Source organism: Papio anubis, chromosome 6, assembly GCF_008728515.1.
Source record: "Papio anubis isolate 15944 chromosome 6, Panubis1.0, whole genome shotgun sequence".
NCBI lineage: Eukaryota > Metazoa > Chordata > Mammalia > Primates > Cercopithecidae > Papio > Papio anubis.
The window spans coordinates 48,981,813-49,002,276 of record NC_044981.1 but is presented as its reverse complement, the minus strand read 5'-3'; positions in this window follow the sequence as shown (position 1 = coordinate 49,002,276).

Here is a 20,464-nt window from a genome sequence, read left to right as displayed (position 1 = left end):
ATATCTCAACTATGATTTACATAATTGATTTCTAACTGTCAACCTTTTCATGCTGCACACCTGATTGCCTGTACCCAGCTTGGCATTGACAATTTCTTAGAATTTCTTTCCATGACCCAACATATGAGCAGGTAGGCTATTTGGAGTCCCTGTATTGCGTCAAGGCTTTTGATCTGTCCTGGCTGCATAACTACCATATGTGGAACAATGAAATGCTTATAGGTTATACAACTTCATCAAACAAGTTTTTGAAATTTATTTTCCTGGTCCTGTGAAACAGGTTGATTGTCTATCTAAGATGATTTATGAATGCCAGTGGAAGGTTTTTAGTGATTTTAAAGCAGTTTTTGTGCATATAAATGAATTAGATGTTTCTTTAGCTTTTACATTCATACTAAATTTATTAAAGTATTAAATCCCAAATTTTGTTTTTCTTAAGCTTTTAATTTTCAAATGTTTTGAATTTTAGTAATCAATTCCAACAGGCATATGATTGATCAACTTAGAACAGAATAATAATAATTAATAATTATTTGATAATCAGTCCATATTTAAAGTTCATTAGTTTAATTTTCTAAAACATTTAAAACTGTATTTATAAAGTAAATATATTCAACTTTCTTTTATAAATATTTCAGATATTTGACCCAGCAAGTACATCCTTCCCAAGTACTGAACTTGGATATATCTCACAATTAAAATTTAAAAAATACACTGAACCATGTTTAGTTCTTGCAATCATTTCAAGAATTTTTAGAAACATAAATAAACGATCTTATACCTTTCAACTTGAAATCAGAAAGGTGAAAAAATTATTTAATTATGTATTTTGTATACCTAATTAAGCATCCACATTTACTATTAAATCACAAGGCTGAATCTTAAAGATATTTCTCGAACTTTACAAACAGTTTAAATACTAAATCTGCAAATTAAGCTATGCACAAAATCATTAACATGGCTTTGATTTATTTGATAAATATACTTAATTTAAAAAGACACTTAGCCATTGGTTGAACAACTTTCCAAGAAAGTTGTGGCTACCAATCCCAGGAAACAGGACCAGAGAATTTTAGCCAGGACATAAAATTTAGGATTGCAGATGTACAGGGTAATTTTTATTACTGTTCTGACAGACATGTTGAGTTCTTGTTTGTAGTCTCTACAACAATAGGACCTTTATGTGCTACAAAGACACTGGTAATATAGCACATAATCCTGGGTACAAGTCACACCATCAGTTAATTTTTTCTGTCTGAATTGAGTGAATGGAAAAGTCTATAACTTCCTACACTGACGGTTTGAACTTGAACCTCCATAAAACAAATCTGGTTCCACAGATACTCTGTATTATTTCACTGGATAGTTCATACCCTTGTGTAAGCCTTCTTTAATATTTAAAAGGTTTAATTGTAGTTAAAAACACATGACATCAACTTTCCCATCTCAAGTCTTTTTAACCATGGTTCAGTGTCATTAAGTACATATTAAGTTTACATTGCTGTGCTACCATCACCATCATTCATCCAAAGAACACTTTTCACTTGCGAAACTGAAATTCTGTAATGATTAAACAATAAGTCCTCATTCTCTTCTCCCTGCAGCTCTGGTAGCCACTACTTTACCTTCTATCTCCATGAGTTTGATCACTCTAGGTACTTTAGATAAATAAAATCATAGAATTTTTTTTGTGTGTGTGGTGGGCTTATTTCATTTAGCATAACGTCTTTTAGGTTCAACCATGTTTTAGCATGAGTCAGAATTTCCTTCCTTTTTAAGGCTAATGTTGCATTGTGCACACACACCACATTTTCTTTATTTATCTGTTGGTAGACACTTGGGTTGCTTCTACCTTTTGGCTATTGTAAATGAACATAGATGTAAAAATATTTCTTCAAGTCCCTGCTTTCAATTATTTTGGATATGTACCCAGAAGTTGAATTGCTGAACCACAGAATCATCACATTCTATTTTTAATTTTTTGACAAGCTGCCATACGGTTTTAACCTCTTTCAATTTTATGTCCTGAGAAGGTAACAAGAACTCTGTTTATCCAGTGCCTCTCCACCAATGCTTCTGCTGCTGTAAAAAACAAACAAACAAACAATTCTTGTACTAGATGACTGAATTCATCTAATAATGTTTCTTTTTTTTTTTTTTTTTGACGGAGTCTCGCTCTGTCGCCCAGGCTGGAGTGCAGTGGTGGGATCTCGGCTCACTGCAAGCTCCGCCTCCCAGGTTCACATCATTCTCCTGACTCAGCGTCACGAGTAGCTGGGACCACAGGCTCCCGCCACCACGCCCGGCTAATTTTTTTGTATTTTTAGTAGAGACAGGGTTTCACCGTGTTAGCCAGGATGGTATCCATCTCCTGACCTCGTGATCCGCCTGCCTCGGCCTCCCAAAGTGCTGGGATTACAGGCGTGAGCCACCGAGCCCGGCCCATGAATTCATCTAATAATGTTTTCCAAGTCCAGGACCATACTAACTGGATCTTGCTCATCTTCTCATGGCTTTGCCTTCATTTAGAAGTGGGAAAAAGGCCGAGGACTTTGCCGGCATAAATGCCATCATGGTATCAGGAGAAAATTGTTAGAAATGCAGAATCTCAGGCTCCAGACCTGAGATCCTGATTCTACTGAATTAGAATCTGAATGTCAACAATATCCCCAGGTGATCCTTATGCACATTAAAGAACATGAGAAGCACTCGCTTAGATGATTTTTGACAGTCCTTTTTATTTTGGAAAAATCTGTAAGCCTTATCATGAGCTCAGGTATTATTATCTAATGTTTATTAATTATTTTTATTCCTTCAGTTGGGTGGGTGCCAAATCTCAATGGATAAAGACTGTAAGACAAATGTTTGGTCACAGATTATACCAACAGGGAGCACTGGAACACTCTTAAAATACAGGATGTCTGAAAAGTCAATTATTTAAATGACATTGGGCTAAAGGTCAAGGACCTAGGAAAACCCAGAAATACGGGCAAGATGTCCAGTAAAGCAATGATCAATTTACTGTAAACTTCTCAATGGCAGGAATCATGTCTTATTTAACTTTGCATCTTTGGAGCTAATACAATATGTGGCACATATTAAATGTTGAATATGTGCCCAATTGAGTATTTGCAGACCCAACCAAAACCATCTGGGACCTAGGCATAGGGGTCTGTAGTCACAGCACTTCAATGGAACAGCTATGGACACTGTCATAACTGGTACTGTTAACCCTTGTGAAGATAGACTTTTGTGAGGGTAGAGCCTAGGCAGCTGTATTTGACTGTAGTTTGACCTAAAGCAGCTCTGCCATTAGAGTCTGGGGAATTTTAAGTTCTGACAGTGGGAAGTTGGACTCTAAATAGAATAGGGTAGTCTTTGGTCTTTGGAAAATCACTTTTTAAAACAGACCAAGTGGTTGCAGAGAAAGGTGACCTAGCTTTGACAAAACCCAATACATAAATATCAGAACTGCCAAAAGAGATAAATTTTACTGTCATGAAACTGCTTTAAATTTCCATCCCTAAACCTCATTTTAAAATAGCTTTATTTTAAAATGTTCTCTTCTTTAGGAAGAGCATAAACTCCTTCAGGAAACTGCTTTGGGAACTCTGTACTAGGACAGGTTTAGAAAATCCATTTATTGCTAGAGTGTTTCTGAAAGAAGAATTGTTGGACATATAGTTCAAGGTCACCTAGCTACTAATTCCAATGAAAGAAAACATAGTGAGTGCTTGTCATGTTTTCTTTTAATAATGAATAAAAGAGTAATGGTTTTCTTAAATATTCTGGTGTTAGATGTTGAAAGTAACCTTAAACAGTCAGAAGAGAGACTCACGGGCAAAGATGGAGCTAGGATTGGCTAAAAAAAGGAAGTTTATTTAATTGATTCAGTTAGTAAGTCAGGCAAAAGAAAATCTGCCTTTTGATTAACCTGGAAAGAGGTCAAAGATTTGCCCCAAGACAAAGTGTTAATACTTCAAGAAATATTGATACCAGCTTGCTTAAATTTTGAAGACTTGGCACCTCAATAACTTTTAAACTACAATGTAGCGAATTTGACTTCAAATTAGAATTCAGGATAAAATGACAAAGGAAAAGTTAAGGATGAATAAAAATGTAATAATTATGTTGTAGGAATTTCCTTTTACATTTTTTTCTAAAATGTGGTGATGAAATGCATCCATTCAACTAATAATCATTGAATGTCCAAAAACTGTGCTAAAAACTATGGGACATCAAGATAGGAGAATAACATTTGAAAGCTACAATTGGACACAGTGCATAAGAGCTACAGTTGCGTTAAAAAAAAAAAAAGGTAGCACTTACCTGGGTATGGGTCGGAGGAGGGATATTACCTCTTTCTTACTAAGACAATCATGGGAGAAATGACATCCAATTTTAATTTTTATTGAAGGACTTTTATGAACAACGTGCTAACACATTTTAGATAAATGGAATAAATGAGTGAAACCTTAAAATATGCATTGATTTAGCCCTACTGCGTACTAGGTACTCTACAGTACTAGATTAAAAAAAAAAAAAAAAAAAGACACAAAGGTATAATGAGAAATAAAATGTGAGCAATAGAGATCACACTAGATTTATAGATTTGCTTTGCTATATAAACTGGGGACTGAGAATAGAGATCTTAGAATGCCAGGCTAAATCTGATAATTAAAATAGCTAAATATAAGCAGCATAGAAAGTTATAGTTCAGTGAACTAAATGAGAAATCATTTCTAGTTTTAATTTTATTCTCAAAGCACATATTAGAGGAACCACCACCTGGTGGCAGGGTACATACATTGCATCTTCTCTTATTGAAAGATGACAATAATCATTCTAAAGTCTCAAATGACAAACTTTCATTTGTAAAGTGAGAAACATGATCACAAAGTAAGAGATGATTATTCATCGTACAAAAGTCTTCTCCACCAGACGTTTTTCTAAATGGAAACCCTTGAGTGCAACTAAAAACAGATATTTCCCCTACAAATCATGATATTATTTAAATATAAAAATAGAATTTTCCCTGTTTGTCCAAATTACTTTGACTGTTAGCAATTATAATTCCACCAACTGTCTAATGACAATATCAGCATTTGATGTTCCACTGACTCTCTTCCCTCCAAATGTCGCCTGGATGTTGATCCCCAAGGCAAACACGGAAATCAAATGTTGAAGAGAGCAGAGACCCCATGAGACAGTGTCCCTGAATGACTGCATGAAGCTTCTTCTTTCTTTCTTTCTTTCCTTCCTTCCTTCCTTCCTTCTTTCTTTCTTTCTTTCTTTTTTTTTTTTTTTTTGAGACAGAGTCTTCCTCTGTTGCCCAGGCTGGAGTGCAGTGGCCGGATCTCAGCTCACTGCAAGCTCCGCCTCCGGGGTTCACGCCATTCTCCTGCCTCAGCCTCCCCAGTAGCTGGTACTACAGGCACCTGCCACCTCGCCCGGCTAGTTTTTTTGTATTTTTAGTAGAGACGGGGTTTCACCATGTTAGCCAGGATGGTCTCCATCTCCTGACCTCGTGATCTGCCCGTCTCGGCCTCCCAAAGTGCTGGGATTACAGGCTTGAGCCACCGCACCCGGCCAGGAGCTTCATCTTTCGTCTCCAGTCTCACTCTCATTTGACATAACACCAACAATTTTTACTTGAATGAAAAATCTACTTTCTCACCTGTTTTTAGGTTTGCCTGTTACAGCAGCTAGCTTTAATGTACTTTGTAATGTGACCAGATTGACCTTGATTTTTTATTTTAGTGCTTCTGACAGTGTATCAGTCAATAAAATACAACATGCTAACTCTGAATCAGTTGAAAATATTTAATTTTAGTTGGATTTTCTGGGGTAGATGTCTTAGTGTGTTAGCTTTGCTGTAAAGGAGTACCTGAGGCTGGGAAATTTATTTTTTTTAATAAAAGGTTTATTTGGCTCATGCTTTTGCAGGCTGTACAAGAAATATGGCACCAGAACCTGCTTCTGGTGAGGAGCTCAGGAAGCTTCCAATTATGGTAAAGGAGGAAGGGGAGGCGTGTCACCTGGCAAGAGAGGGAGCAACAGAGAGAGGGAAGGGGTGCCACTGTCTTTTAAACAATCAACTCTCTTTTGAACTAATAGAACAAAAACTCACTGATTACCTGAGGGTTGGCACCAAGCCATCCGTGAGAGATCCACCTCCATGACTCAGACACCTCCCAGTAAACCTCACCTGCAACACTCAAGATCAAATTCCAGCAAAAATTTGGAGGAGACCAAACATCCAAACCATAGTCACATGAGGGAGGTCTGTATGATTATTAACTGCTTCCAATAAGTCAGGATTGAAGATTATGTGTGTGAATCTTGTGTTTTACTGATATGGATAAAAATTAGAGGAAAGGTGATATTCAGTGACTCACCCAATAACTTAGTTGGAGTGTGGAGAGGTGCCTGTGCATGTGCATGAGAGTGTATGTAAATCTTGATACCTAGGCTTGCACATTTTCCATTATCGTAATGGAAACAATTGTATTAACAATTGTTATATGTCGCCTAATTCTTATTGTACCTGTGGTTAAAACGAAAAAGCTGTTTGGTTTTCATCTTGTGAAAAATATTTTCTATACTTAAAACATAAATATCATCTCTATTTTCCCTGGCTACAATAATCCCAGTTCCATTACATTTCTTAACTAAATTTGTAAGAATTTAGTTACCAAATGTTTCTAAGTTTTCCTTTTGGTGTGAACCCAGCTTTGTCATTGACTTTGTAGGCCTCAGGCAGTCATGTGAATGGTTTTGTAGCTTATGACATGGCTGAATAAATAACATTTAATGGTAGATGGGTTATAGTGTGTATTCACATACAAGGAACTGTGCAGATGCTATGTGACTATAGTTGAGCAAGTTTTCTCAACTGGGACGCAAGGGGACAGATAAGAACAATGATAACATAAGCCTAGAGGACTTTAAATGAAGACTCCTTATGTTCTCAGTGCCTAATATCAATATTAACTCTTAAACTTTGGAATAGACTGAGCCTATAGGTTGCTGGAAAATAGTTTGAATTTTTGTAGAGAGAAATATGAAACAAAAAAGAGGCAAGTTTCAGTATACATCTGGATCTTTCAGTCCATCTTACGTGATTGACTGCACTATCCCCATTCAGTCTGGTGCTGCTTCTTTGTTTAAACATAACCCCAGTGTCTTCTGTTTTAAAAATGACTCAGGTAATGATCATTCTCCAAAAATCACCTCCTTTCTCCCTGACATGAACAAAGTTAAGAGAGAGTCTACTACTTCTTGAGTCCTTGTCAACGTTCTTGGGAACAGCTGAGAAGTCTCTGCAATAATTTTTTTTTATTTTTTATTTTTTTTTATTTTTTTGAGACGGAGTCTCACTGTGTCTCCCAGGCTAGAGTGCAGTGGCGCGATCTCGGCTCACTGCAAGCTCCGCCCCCCGGGTTCACGCCATTCTCCCGCCTCAGCCTCCCAAGTAGCTGGGACTAAAGGCGCCCGCTACCGCGCCCGGCTAGTTTTTTGTATTTTTAGTAGAGACGGGGTTTCACCATGTTAGCCAGGATAGTCTCGATCTCCTGACCTTGTGATCCACCCGCCTCGGCCTCCCAAAGTGCTGGGATTACAGGCTTGAGCCACCGCGCCCGGCCTGCAATAATTAAAGAAACTATCATGGAGACTTTGTTTAGAGATTGAGAGCACAGAACTTAACGTAAAAGGTTTAGTTTTGAGTTTTGTTGGAAGCACAGTGGAAAGTAATGCAGCTTTAGGCTATGGAAGCATTTGGGGTTTTTTGGATGTCAGATAGGTGCATAAGATGGAGTTTCAGGTCTTGCAGACTTTTAGTGTGTTATCCAGAGAGTTGATGGACAGACAGACACACCCTATTCCTCATGTTTTTGTTCTGAGAAAAATTACAGCCAAAAACACATCCTGTTACAATGCTGCGTCTAAGAAGATGCCTGGCACTGCAGCATTAATTAGGAAGTGCCCCTTCCAGTGGCCAGATCCCTCCTTGCTGCGATCATACTGTCAGATCTAAGCCAAGCATCCAGCTCTGCCAGGTGGACCACAAAAGGAAGGATGTCTTTTTTTCACCCTAGTGGAAAAGATGCCTGTGCTAAGCTCTTCTACGTTAGAAATTCACTCTTGCATATCTTATGTCTCTCAATGACACCTCCAAGGATTTCATTTCTTTAGACCTTGAGAGATCTATGAGGAAATAAAGAGTGCGGATTATCAGGCAGTCACTTGAAGAAATACAGACAAAGGCAGAGGCATCAGAACACACACCAGTGTCTGCACACATCAATGCCTTGTTATGATATCAGATCATGGTAATGTTCAAATGTAATTTGGCAAATTGGATCTGCAAATAGCTAAAAAAGCTCACCTTTAAAAACAGCACTTTTACACAGAAACTGATTGCTCATTTTTGTCCTTTTTCTTCTCTGAGTGTTTGTTGTGTGTGTATTTAAAGCGCTACCCTTTGTTTTCCCAGCCCATAGAAAGTGTGCTACTCTCTGCTGGTTTCTTACGATAGCTCTGCTCACTGAGGCAGAGCAGCCCCTGAAACTGTTCAATACATCTGACTGGAGGCTATCTTTATGTGTAGCCAAAAGACCCCAAGAATGCACCTCCTTTTCTCTATTTCTAAGATATGGTTGGAGTTAATTAAAATTAATTAACTTTCACCTGTTTATATCGTTAAAGTCAATCACACATTTTTTCAAACACTGACCAATTTTTCTTCTTTTTACTAAAATTAAACAAATTATTAATAATTTGTTTGCTAAATTTTAAAAAGATTTTCACCAGTCTTTACCTTTTAAATAAAGATATATACATGTGTTTAGTTTCAAGGCAAAGGAATGGAAATAGGTAATAGTAATCCCAAATTGTAAAAAGTTTAAAACCTATAATGTTGGCAATGTGGTGATTGACCCTGCTGTAGTTAAATCGATACATATAATTTATTTAACAAGTATAAAATGTCATATTTAATGATTAACCAAAGATAATCTAAAATTACTCACCTTTTTTTTGCAACATTAAAAATGTGAAATCCTATGCATACTTGATCGATAAGGGATTGCTAACATTGATTAATACTCAGCTTGCTATGAGTTTGAATAAAAGTGAAAAATACTTAGCAACTATAAGGAGCAATAAATGATTCAGATTACCGTTAGGGTTATTGCCCACTCTCCTCAAAGAGAACCGACACAAAAGTTCCTGAACTGCTTGTCTTTATTTGCAATAATCATCCCCAAATGTGTATAACCTCTGAGTTTCTTACGTTACCACAGTATTATTCCTACAATGCCCCGAACTTCCTTATTCCTACTCTCTTCCCTCTAATCCTCATATATGACTATGTACCATCTTTAACTATTGTTCCACACCCAGCCAACTCCCTGGTATTCTTAATTTCATCTTCTAGAGTTTCTTTCCTTTCCTTGCTTCAATTAAACTTCTCCCTACCCTACCACCCCAGGGGACCACATCCTCTGTAGTCCTTCCAGACAGGGATTTTGCATTAAGAGCTGATGTGCTTAGTCTTCATTGATCCCCACTGCTGTATGCAGACAGTACCTCTCCACCATCTTATCTTGGACTTTCATGATACCTTTTACTACACCATACTCTCCCCTTTCTCACTGCAGTTAATTTACTTCATTTATTGAAGACTCTGTAATTCAACAGAGTCTTATATAAGATTCTATAATTTGCAGATTACTCTCATTAAGTATCCTGCTATCATTCTGGGGACTTGATATCCTGTGGATGGCTTATCCAATACCATGGCCTCTCAATTTCTCATCCTCTTCATCTTCAGTGACCTTCACATCTTCACCACATCATAACTTGAACCTTATCAATGGACATGAATTCTCCTTTTCAAAATCATTATTTTATCTCTGTTACCATAATATTTTCTCCTTCCTGCTTGCTTGTTCAATTGTTCTCACTATTCAAGATCTGTACCTCATCAGAACCTATAATCTATTGATCATTCTACTTTTTTTCTATCCATTGGCCTTCTTCTTTTGTTACTTCCCTCAGTTTTCAGTTTATATTCCCACAGTTTATTATCTCAAAAATCCATTAGTTGATGCCACATCATTACTTGATTATCTTTCTCTTTTTATTTTATCTTTCTGACAAAATCCCAGCCTATTTTTCTGGGAAAATTTTTTTTATTCCAATAAATTAGTCTGTTCTGATGCTGCTAATGAAAACATACCCAAGACTGGGTAATTTATAAAGGAAAAAAGTTTAATTGACTCACATTTTCACATGGCTGGAGAGGCCTCAGAATCATGACAGAAGTCAAATGAGGAACAAAGTCATGTCTTAAATGGCGGCAGGCAAGAGAGTGTGTTCAGGGAAACTATTCTTTACAAAACCACCATATCTCATGAGACTTATTCATGTCATGAGAATAGCACAAGGAAGACCCACACCCATAACTCATTTACCTCCCACCAAGTCCCTCCCACGACACATGGAAATTATGAGAGCTATAATTCAAAGTAAGATTTGGGTGGGGACACAGTCAAACATATCATTCCACCACTGGCTCCACCCAAATCTCATGTCTTCACATTTCAAAACCAATCATGCCTTCCCAACAATCCCCCAAAGTCTTAACTCATTTCAGCATTAACTCAAAAGTCCACAATCCAAAGTCTCATCTGAGACAAAGAAAGTCCCTTTCAGCTATAAGCATGTAAAATTAAAAGCAAACTAGCTACTTCTTAAATACAATGGGGGTACCGGCATTGGGTAAATAGACCCATTCCAAATGGGAGAAATTGGCCAGAGCGAAGGGGCTACAGGCCCGATGCAAGTTTGAAATGCAATAAGGCAGTCATTAAACCTTAAAATTCCAAAACAATCTCCTTTGACTCCATGTCTCACATCCAGGTCATGCTGATGCAAGAGGTGGGCTCCCACAGTCTTGGGCACCTCTGCCCCTGTGGCTTTACAGGGTACAGCACCCTCTCCCCACTGCTGTCATGGGCTGGTGTTGCATGTCTGCAGCTTTTCCAGGTGCATGGTGCAAGCTGTCAGTGGATCTACTATTCTAGGGTCTGCAGGATGATGTCCCTCTTCTTACAGCTCCACTAGGCTCCCTTAGTGGGCACTCTGTCTGGGAGCTCTGATTCCACATTTCCCTTCTACACTTCCCTAGCAGAGGTTCTCCATGAAGACTCCACCTCTGCAGCAAACTTCTTCCTGGACATCCATGCATTTTCATACATCATCTGAAATCTAGGTGGAGGTTCCCAGATCTCAAATTTTGACTTCTTTGCACCTGCAGGCTCAACATCATGTGGAAGCTGCCAAGGCTTGGGGTTTGCACCCTCTGAAGCCACAGCCCAAGCTGTACCTTGGCCCCTTTTAGCCATGGCTGGAGTGGCTGGGATGGACACCAAGTCCCTAGGCTGCATCCAGCAGAAGGGTCCTGGCCAAGCCTGTGAAACCATTATTTCCTTTTAGTCCTCTAGGTCTGTGATTGGAGGGGCTTCCATAAAGGTCTCTGACATACCCTGGAGACATTTTCCCCCATTGTCTTGGTGATTAACATTTTGCTCCTTGTTACTTATGCAAATTTCTGTAGCAGGTTTGAATTTCTCCCCAGAAAGTGGAGTTTTATTTTCTATTGCATTGTCAGGCTGCAAAATTTACAAACTTTTATACTCTGCTTCCTTTTGAACACTTTGCTGCTTAGAAATTTCTTACACCACATACCCTAAATCATATCTCTGAAGTTTAAAGTTCCACAGATCTCTAGGGTAGTGGCAAACTGCTGCCAGTCTCTTTGTGTAGTCAAGAGTTACCTTTACTCCAGTCCCCGACAAATTCCTCATCTCCATTTTAGACCACCTCAGCCTGGACCTTGTTGTCTATATCACTATTGCCATTTTTGTCAAAGCCGTTCAACAAGTCTCTAGGAAGTTCCAAACTTTCCCACATTTCCCTATCTTCTTCTGAGCCTTCCAAACTGTTATAACCTCTGCCTGGTACCCAGCTCCAAAGTTGCTTCCATATTTTTGGATATCTTTACCGAAGCACCCCACTCCTGATACCAATTTACTGTATTAGTCTGTTCTCACACTACTAATAAAGGCAGAGCAGAGATTGGGTAATTTATAAAGGAAAGAGGTTTAATTGATTCGGTTCCACATGGTAGGGGAGGCCTCACAATCATGGCAGAAGGTGAATGAGGAGCAAAGTCAAGTCTCACATGGTGGCAGGCAAAAGAGTATGTGCAGGGGAATTGCCTTTTATAAAACCATCAGATCTCATTAAATTAACTCACTGTAATGAGAACAGCATGGGAGACATCTGCTCCCATTATTCGATTACCTCCCACCAGGTTCAAGACACTTGGGAATTATGGGAGCTACAATTCAAGATAAGATTTGGGTGAGGACACAGCTAAACCATATCAGACCATATCACAAAGCTGATAACTGCTAAAGAAAACCCCACTATAGGAGTAAATTGATTTCACTTAAACTCATAAGCAATATCAAATGAATTGTTGACAATGGTCAATAATAGTACTGTGACTCACTCTCCCACTTATGATGAGGCCTATTTTAAGTGCTTTTCTGGGCTCCTTAAACTTCTGACTCTTAGCTCCACCCTCTTTTCTTCAGTGACTTTTGATTTTACGGAAAAAGAAAAAGCCAGTCCATTCCAAGATGGCCTAATAAGAACAGCTCCAGTCTGCAGCTCCCAGAGTGACCAATGCAGAAGATGGGTGGTTTCTGCATTTCCACTTGAGGTACCTGGTTCATCTCATTGGAACTGGTTGGATAGTGGATGCAGCCCACGAAGGGTGAGCTGAAGCAGGGTGGGGCATCTCCTCACTTGGGAAGCACAAGGGGTTAGGGGATTTCCCTGTCCTAGACAAGGGAAGCCATGACAGACTGTACCTGGAAAAAAGGGACACTCCCACTGAAATACTGTGCTTTTCCAATGGTCTTAGCAAATGGCACACCAGGAGATTATATATCCCATGCCTGACTCTGTGGGTCCCACATCCACGGATCCTTGCTTACTGCTAGCGCAGCAGTCTGAAATTGACCTGCAAGGCAGCAGCCCAGCAGTGGGAGGAGTGTCCACCATTGCTGAGGCTTGGGTAGGTAAACTACTGGGAAACTCAAACTGGGCGGAGCTCACTGCAGTACAGCTGCCTCTATAGACTCCTCCTCTGGGGGCAGGGCATAGCTGAACAAAAGGCAGCAGAAACTTCTGCAGACTTAAATATCCCTGTCTGACAGCTCTGAAGAGATCAGTAGTTCTCCTAGCATGGTGTTTGAGCTCTGAGAATGGACAGACTGCCGCCTCAAGTGGGTCCCTGACCCCTGTGTAGCCTAACTGTGAGACACCTCCCAATAGGGACTGACTGACACCACATACAGGCAGGTGCCCCTCTGGGACAAAGCTTCCAGAGGAAGGATCAGGCAGCAATATTTTTTTGTTCTGCAATATTTGCTGTTCTGCAGCCTCCATTGGTGATACACAGGCAAACAGGGTCTGGAGAGGACCTCCAGTAAACTCCAACAGACCTGCAACTGAGGGATCTGTTAGAAGGAAAACTAACAAACAGAAAGGAATAGCACCAACATCAACCAAAAGGACATCCACACCAAAACCCCATCTGCAGGTAACCAACATCAAAGACCAAAGGTAGATGAAACCACAAAGATGGGGAGAAACTAGAGCAGAAAAGCTGAAAATTTTACAAACCAGAGCACCTCTTCTCCTCAAAAGGATCACAGCTTCTCACCAGCAATGGAACAAAGCTGGATGGAGAATGACTTTGACGAGCTGACAGAATTAGGCTTCAGAAGGTTGGTAATAACAAGCTCTCTGAGCTAAAGGAGGATGCTCGAACCCATCACAAGGAAGTTAAAAATCTTGAAAAAAGATTAAACGAATGGCTAACTAGAATAAACAGTGTAGAGAACACCTTAAATGACCTGATGGAGCTGAAAACCATGGCATGAGAACTTTGTGATGCATGCACAAGCTTCAATAACTGATTCAATCAAGTGGAAGAAAGTGTATCAGTGATTGAAGATCAAATTAATGAAATAAAGCAAGAAGAGAAGTTTAGAGAAAAAAGAGTAAAAGGGAATGAATGAAGCCTCCAAGAAATATGGGACTATGTGAAAGGACCAAATCTACATTTGGCTGGTGTACCAGAAAGTGATGGGGAGAATGAAACCAAGTTGGAAAACACTCTTCAGGATATTATACAGGAGAACTTCCCCAACCTAGCAAGGCAGGCCAACATTCAAATTCAGGAAATACAGAGAACACCACAAAGATACTCTTCAAGAAGAACAACCCCAAGACACATAATTGTCAGATTCAACAAGGTGGAAATGAGGGAAAAAAATGTGGAGGGCAACCAGAGAGAAAGGTTGGGTTACCCACAAAGGGAAGCCCGTCAGTCTAACAGCGGATCTCTTGGCAGAAACTCTACAAGCCAGAAGAGAGTGGGGGCCAATATTCAACATTCTTAAAGAAAAGAATTTTCAACCCAAAATTTCATATCCAGCCAAACTAAGCTTCATAAGTGAAGGAGAAATAAAATCCTTTACAGACAAGCAAATGCTGAGAGATTTTGTCACCACCAGGCCTGCCTTACAAGAGCTCCTGAAGGAACCACTAAACATGGAAAGGAACAACTGGTACCAGCCACTGCAAAAACATGCCAAATTGTAAAGATCATCAATACTATGAAGAAATCGCATCAATTAATGGACAAAATAACCAGCTAACATCATAATGACAGGATCAAATTCACACATAAGAATATTAACCTTAAAGAAAAATGGGCTAAATGCCCCATTTAAAAGACACAGACTGGCAAATTGGATAAAGAGTCAAGAACCATCAGTGTGCTGTATTCAGGAGACCCATCTCATGTACAAAGACACACATAGCTCAAAATAAAGGGATGGAGGAAGATCTACCAAGAAAATGGAAAGCAAAAAAAAAACAAAAACAAAAACAAAAAGCCAAAAAAACAGGAATTGCAATCCTAGTCTCTGATAAAAGAGACTTTAAACCAAAAAAGATCAAAATAGACAAAGAAAGCCATTACATAATGGTAAAAGGATCAACACAACAAGAAGAGCTAACTATCCTAAATATATATGCACCCAATACAGGAGCACCCAGTTTCATAAAGCAAGTCCCTAGAGAACTACAAAGAGACTTAGACTCCCACACAGTATTAGTGAGAGACTTTAACACCCCACTGTCAATATTAGACAGATTGATGAAACAGAAAGTTAACAAGGATATCCAGGAATTGAACTCAGCCCTGCACCAAGCAGACCTAATAGACATCTACAGAATTCTCCACCCCAAATCAACAGAATATACATTCTTCTCAGCACCACATCGCACCTATTCCAAAATTGACCACTTAGTTGGAAGTAAAGAACTCCTCAGCAAATATAAAAGAACAGAAATCACAACAAACCATCTCTCAGATCATAGTGTAATCAAATTACAACTCAGGATTAAGAAATTCACTCAAAACCACACAACTACATGGAAACTGAACAACCTGCTCCCAAAGGACTACTGGGTAAATAACGAAATGAAGGCAGACATAAAAATGTTCTTTGAAACCAATGAGAAAAAAGACACAATATACCAGAATCTCTGGGACACATTTAAAGCAATGTGTAGAGGGAAATTTATAGCACTAAATGCCCACAAGAGAAAGCAGGAAATATCTAAAATCAACACCCTAACATCACAATTAAAAGAACTAGAGAAGCAAGAGCAAACAAATTCAAAACTAGCAGAAGGCAAGAAATATCTAAGATCAGAGCAGAACTGAAGGAGATAGAGACACAAAAAACCCTTCAAAAATCAATGAATTCAGGAAATGGTTTTCTGAAAAGATCAACAAAATTGATAGACCACCAGCAAGACTAATAAAGAAGAAAAGAGAGAAGAATCAAATAGACACAATAAAAAATGATAAAGGGAATATCACCACCGACCCCACAGAAATACAAACTACCATCAGAGAATACTATAAACACCTCTATGCAAATAAACCAGAAAATCTAGAAGAAATGGAGGAATTCCTGGACACATACACCCTCCAAAGACTAAAGACCAGGGAGAAGTTGAATTTCTGAATAGACCAAAAACAGGCTCTGAAATTGAGGCAATAATTAATAGCCTAAGAACCAAAAAAACTCCAGGACCAGATGGATTCACAGCCAAATTCCACCAGAGGTACAAAGAGGAGCTGGTAGCATTCCTTCTGAAACTATTCCAATCAATAGAAAAAGAGAGAATCCTCCCTAACTCATTTTATGAGGCCATCATCATCCTGATAACAAAGCCTGGCAGAGACACAACAAAAAAAGAGAATTTTAGACCAATATCCTTGATGAACTTTGATGTGAAAATCCTCAGTAAAATACTGGCAAACTGAATCCAGAAGCACATCAAAAAGCTTATCCACCACAATCAAGTCGGCTTCATCCCTGGGATGCAAGGCTGGTTCAACGTACTCAAATCAATAAATGTAATCCATCACATAAACCCAACCAACGGCAAAAAACACATGATTATCTCAATAGATGCAGAAAAGGCCTTCGACAAAATTCAACTGCCCTTCATGCTAAAAACTCTCAACAATGTATTGATGGAACATATCTCATAATAATAAGAGCTCTTTATGACAAACCCACAGCCAATATCATACTGAATGGACAAAAACTGGAAGCATTCCCTTTGAAAACTGGCACCACTCCTATTCACCATAGTGTTGGAAGTTCTGGCCAGGATAATCAGGCAAGAGAAAGAAATAAAGGGTACTCAATTAGTAAAAGCAGAAATCAAGTTGTCCCTGTTTGCAGATGACATGATTGTATATTTAGAAAACCCCACTGTCTCAGCCCAAGATCTTCTTAAGCTGATAAGCAACTTCAGCAAAATCTCAGGATGCAAAATCTCAGGATACAAAATCAAGGTGCAAAAATCACAAGCCTTCTTATACACCAATAACAGACAAACAGAGAGCCAAATCATGAGTGAACTCCCATTCACAATTGCTACAAAGGGAATAAAATACCTAAGAATCCAACTTACAAGGGATGTGAAGGACCTCTTCAAAGAGAACTACAAACCACTGCTCAACCAAATAAAAGAGGACACAAGCAAATGGAGGAACATTCCATGCTCATGGATAGGAAGAATCAATATCATGAAAATGGCCGTGCTACCCAAGGTAATTTATAGATTCAATGCCATCCCCATCAAACTACCAATGACTTTCTTCACAAAACTGGAAAATACTACTTTAAAGTTCATACAGAACCAAAAAAGAGCCCCCTTTGCCAAGACAATCCTAAGCCAAAAGAACAAAGCTGAAAGCATCATGCTACCTGACTTCAAATTATACTACAAGGCTATAGTAACCAAAACAGTATAGTACTGGTACCAAAACAGATATATAGACCAAGGGAACAGAACAGAGGCCTCAGAAATAACACCACACATCTACAACCATCTGATCTTTGACAAACCTGACAAAAACAAGAAATGGGGAAAGGATTCCCTATTTAATAAATGGTGTTGGGAAAATTGGCTAGCCCTATATAGAAAGCTGAAACCAGATCCCTTCCTTACACTTTATACACAAATTAATTCAAGATAGATTAAAGACTTAAATGTTATACCTGAAACCATAAAAACCCTAGAAGAAAACCTAGGCAATACCATTCAGGACAGAGGCATGGGCAAGGACTTCGTGTTTAAATCACCAAAAGCAATGGCAACAAAAGCCAAAATTGACAAATGGGATCTAATTAAACTAAAGAGCTTCTGCAGAGCAAAAAAACCTACCATCAGAGTAAACAGGCAATCTACAGAATGGAAGAAAATTTTTGAAATCTACCCATCTGACAAAGGGCTAATATCCAGAATCTACAAAGAACTTAAACAAATTTTCAAGAAAAAAACAACCCCTCAAAAAGTGGGCAAAGGATATGAACAGACACTTCTCAAAAGAGGACATTTATTCACCAATGGACACATGAAAAAATGCTCATCATCACTGGTCATCAGAGAAATGCAAATCAAAACCACAGTGAGATACCATCTCACACCGGTTAGATTGGCAATCATTAAAAAGTCAGGAAACAACAGATGCTGGAGAGGATGTGGAGAAATAGGAACGCTTTTACACAGGTTGTAAATTACTTGGTGGGAGCATAAATTAGTTCAACCATTGTGGAAGACAGTGCAGCGATTCCTCAAGGATCTAGAACTAAAAATACCATTTGATCCAGCAATCTCATTACTGGGTATATATTTAAAGGGTTATAAATCACGCTACTATAAAGACACATGCACACATACGTTTATTGCTGCACTATTCACAATAGCAAAGACTTGGAACCAACCCAAATGTCCATCAATGATAGACTGTATTAAGAAAATGTGGCACATGTACACCATGGAATATTATGCAGCCATAAAAAAACATGAGTTCATGTCTTTTGCAGGGACATGGATGAAGCTGGAAACCATCATTCTGAGCAAACTGTCACAAGGACAGAAAATCAAACACCACATGTTCTCACTCGTAGGTGGGAATTGAACAATGAGATCACTTGGACACAGGGTGGGGAACATCACACACCAGGGCCTGTCGTGGAGTGGGGGGCTGGGGGAGGGATAGCGTTAGGAGAAATACCCAATGTAAATGATGAGTTAATGGGTGCAGGAAACCAACATGGCACAAGCATACCTATGAAACAAACCTGCACGTTGTGCACATGTACCCTAGAACTTAAGGTATAATAATAATTAAAAAAAAAAAAACAAAGAAAAAGAAAAAGCCAACATTTGGTAGGATTTCTTCATCTTTCCCACATGAAGCACTGTCTCAAATATATGTTGTTATATAGCAGAAAGCATAGTAGGCTAGAAATAACTACATATATTCAAAGTCTTTCTTTGTGGGGGCATTGTCCAACTTGTATGGCCCCTGGAGCCCTGCACCCAGGGTGGGATTGTCCCAGCCTATTCCCCTATCTAGTGTACTATGATGGCAGTGTATTCTGTGTACTTGTGTACTATTATGGCAGTCAATTTTTTTAAAGTTTTGTTTATATGGATTTAGGGGTGCATGTGTTACATGCATGTATTGCGTAGTGGTGAAGTCTGGGCTTTTAGTGTACCCATCATACGCATAGTATACATTGTATCCCCTAGATAATATTTCATCTCTCCCTGCTCCACCCTCCCAACTTTTGGAGTCTCCAATGTCTATTATCCGTTTCTACATGTCCCTATGTACCCATTGTTAAACCCCCACTTATAAGTGAGAACATGTGATTTTTGACTTTCTGTTTCTGAGTCATTTTACTAAGAATAATGATCTCCAGTTCCATCCATGCCACCTCAATTTTTATCTGTGTCAGTAATATACTTTATTATTGTTCATTTATGTTACAGGGTCTGTTAGGTCCCTTGAATAACATGATAGATATTGATATATCCTCTTCTCTTGGGAAAGTAGATTTACGTAGTATTTGAGGAATGCAACTCCCTCATTTTTGCAGGAAGAAAAGTTCTCTGTGAGCCTTTTAGATGACTATCTCTGAAGAGTCACAGAGAGCATTGTATATACATGTGGGTATATACAATGTATTTAGTGAGAAATACAGCTTCTCACTAAATCATCTGTGATTTCTTTGCCTCCCTGGAGTTAGTGTTGGTACAATACAGTAAAATAAAGTAATTCTATACTGAAGTACAGCATGAGCCAAAATATAAGTTCTCTGTCCTTATAAACTCAGGAGTGCAGGTTTCATCAGAGTTTAGGGAGAATAGGATGAATATCCAATACCAGCCTAGCTTACAATAGTTATTCCTGGAAAATGCTAGAGATCTATAACTCCACATTTTCAGGATCCTGATGCTTTTATGCAATTTTAGGGCCCAGAGTCCTAATGATATATGCCCATTAAGGGAATAATTCCTCAATGCTTCTGACCTCATTCCTTTTGTAAAATAATACATCTTGGGGTCTTTTTCTTCAAGATTTCCCTTTTTCATGGCTTAGGACAACAATAGGTTGATGATATCTCACATTTTCAGAAAACATAATTGCTTTAACCAAGATGACATTAGAAGGCTCTACTGGTGAGGTATCAGGTATATGGAAAGCCAAAATGAGAGATTTTTTTTATTTGATGGGAGACAGTTAGTACCCTTGAAATTATAACTCATAAGTCAACTATTAATATGCCAGCCTTGCCAGAACATTAGATACTACAAAAACATACAAATCAACAAAGAAATGTAACCTCTAACCTCAAGCCCTTTGATAATATGTTAAAATTACATGGATTGTCTGGAATTATGTACCTACATATTCTATTAAAGACATATTATA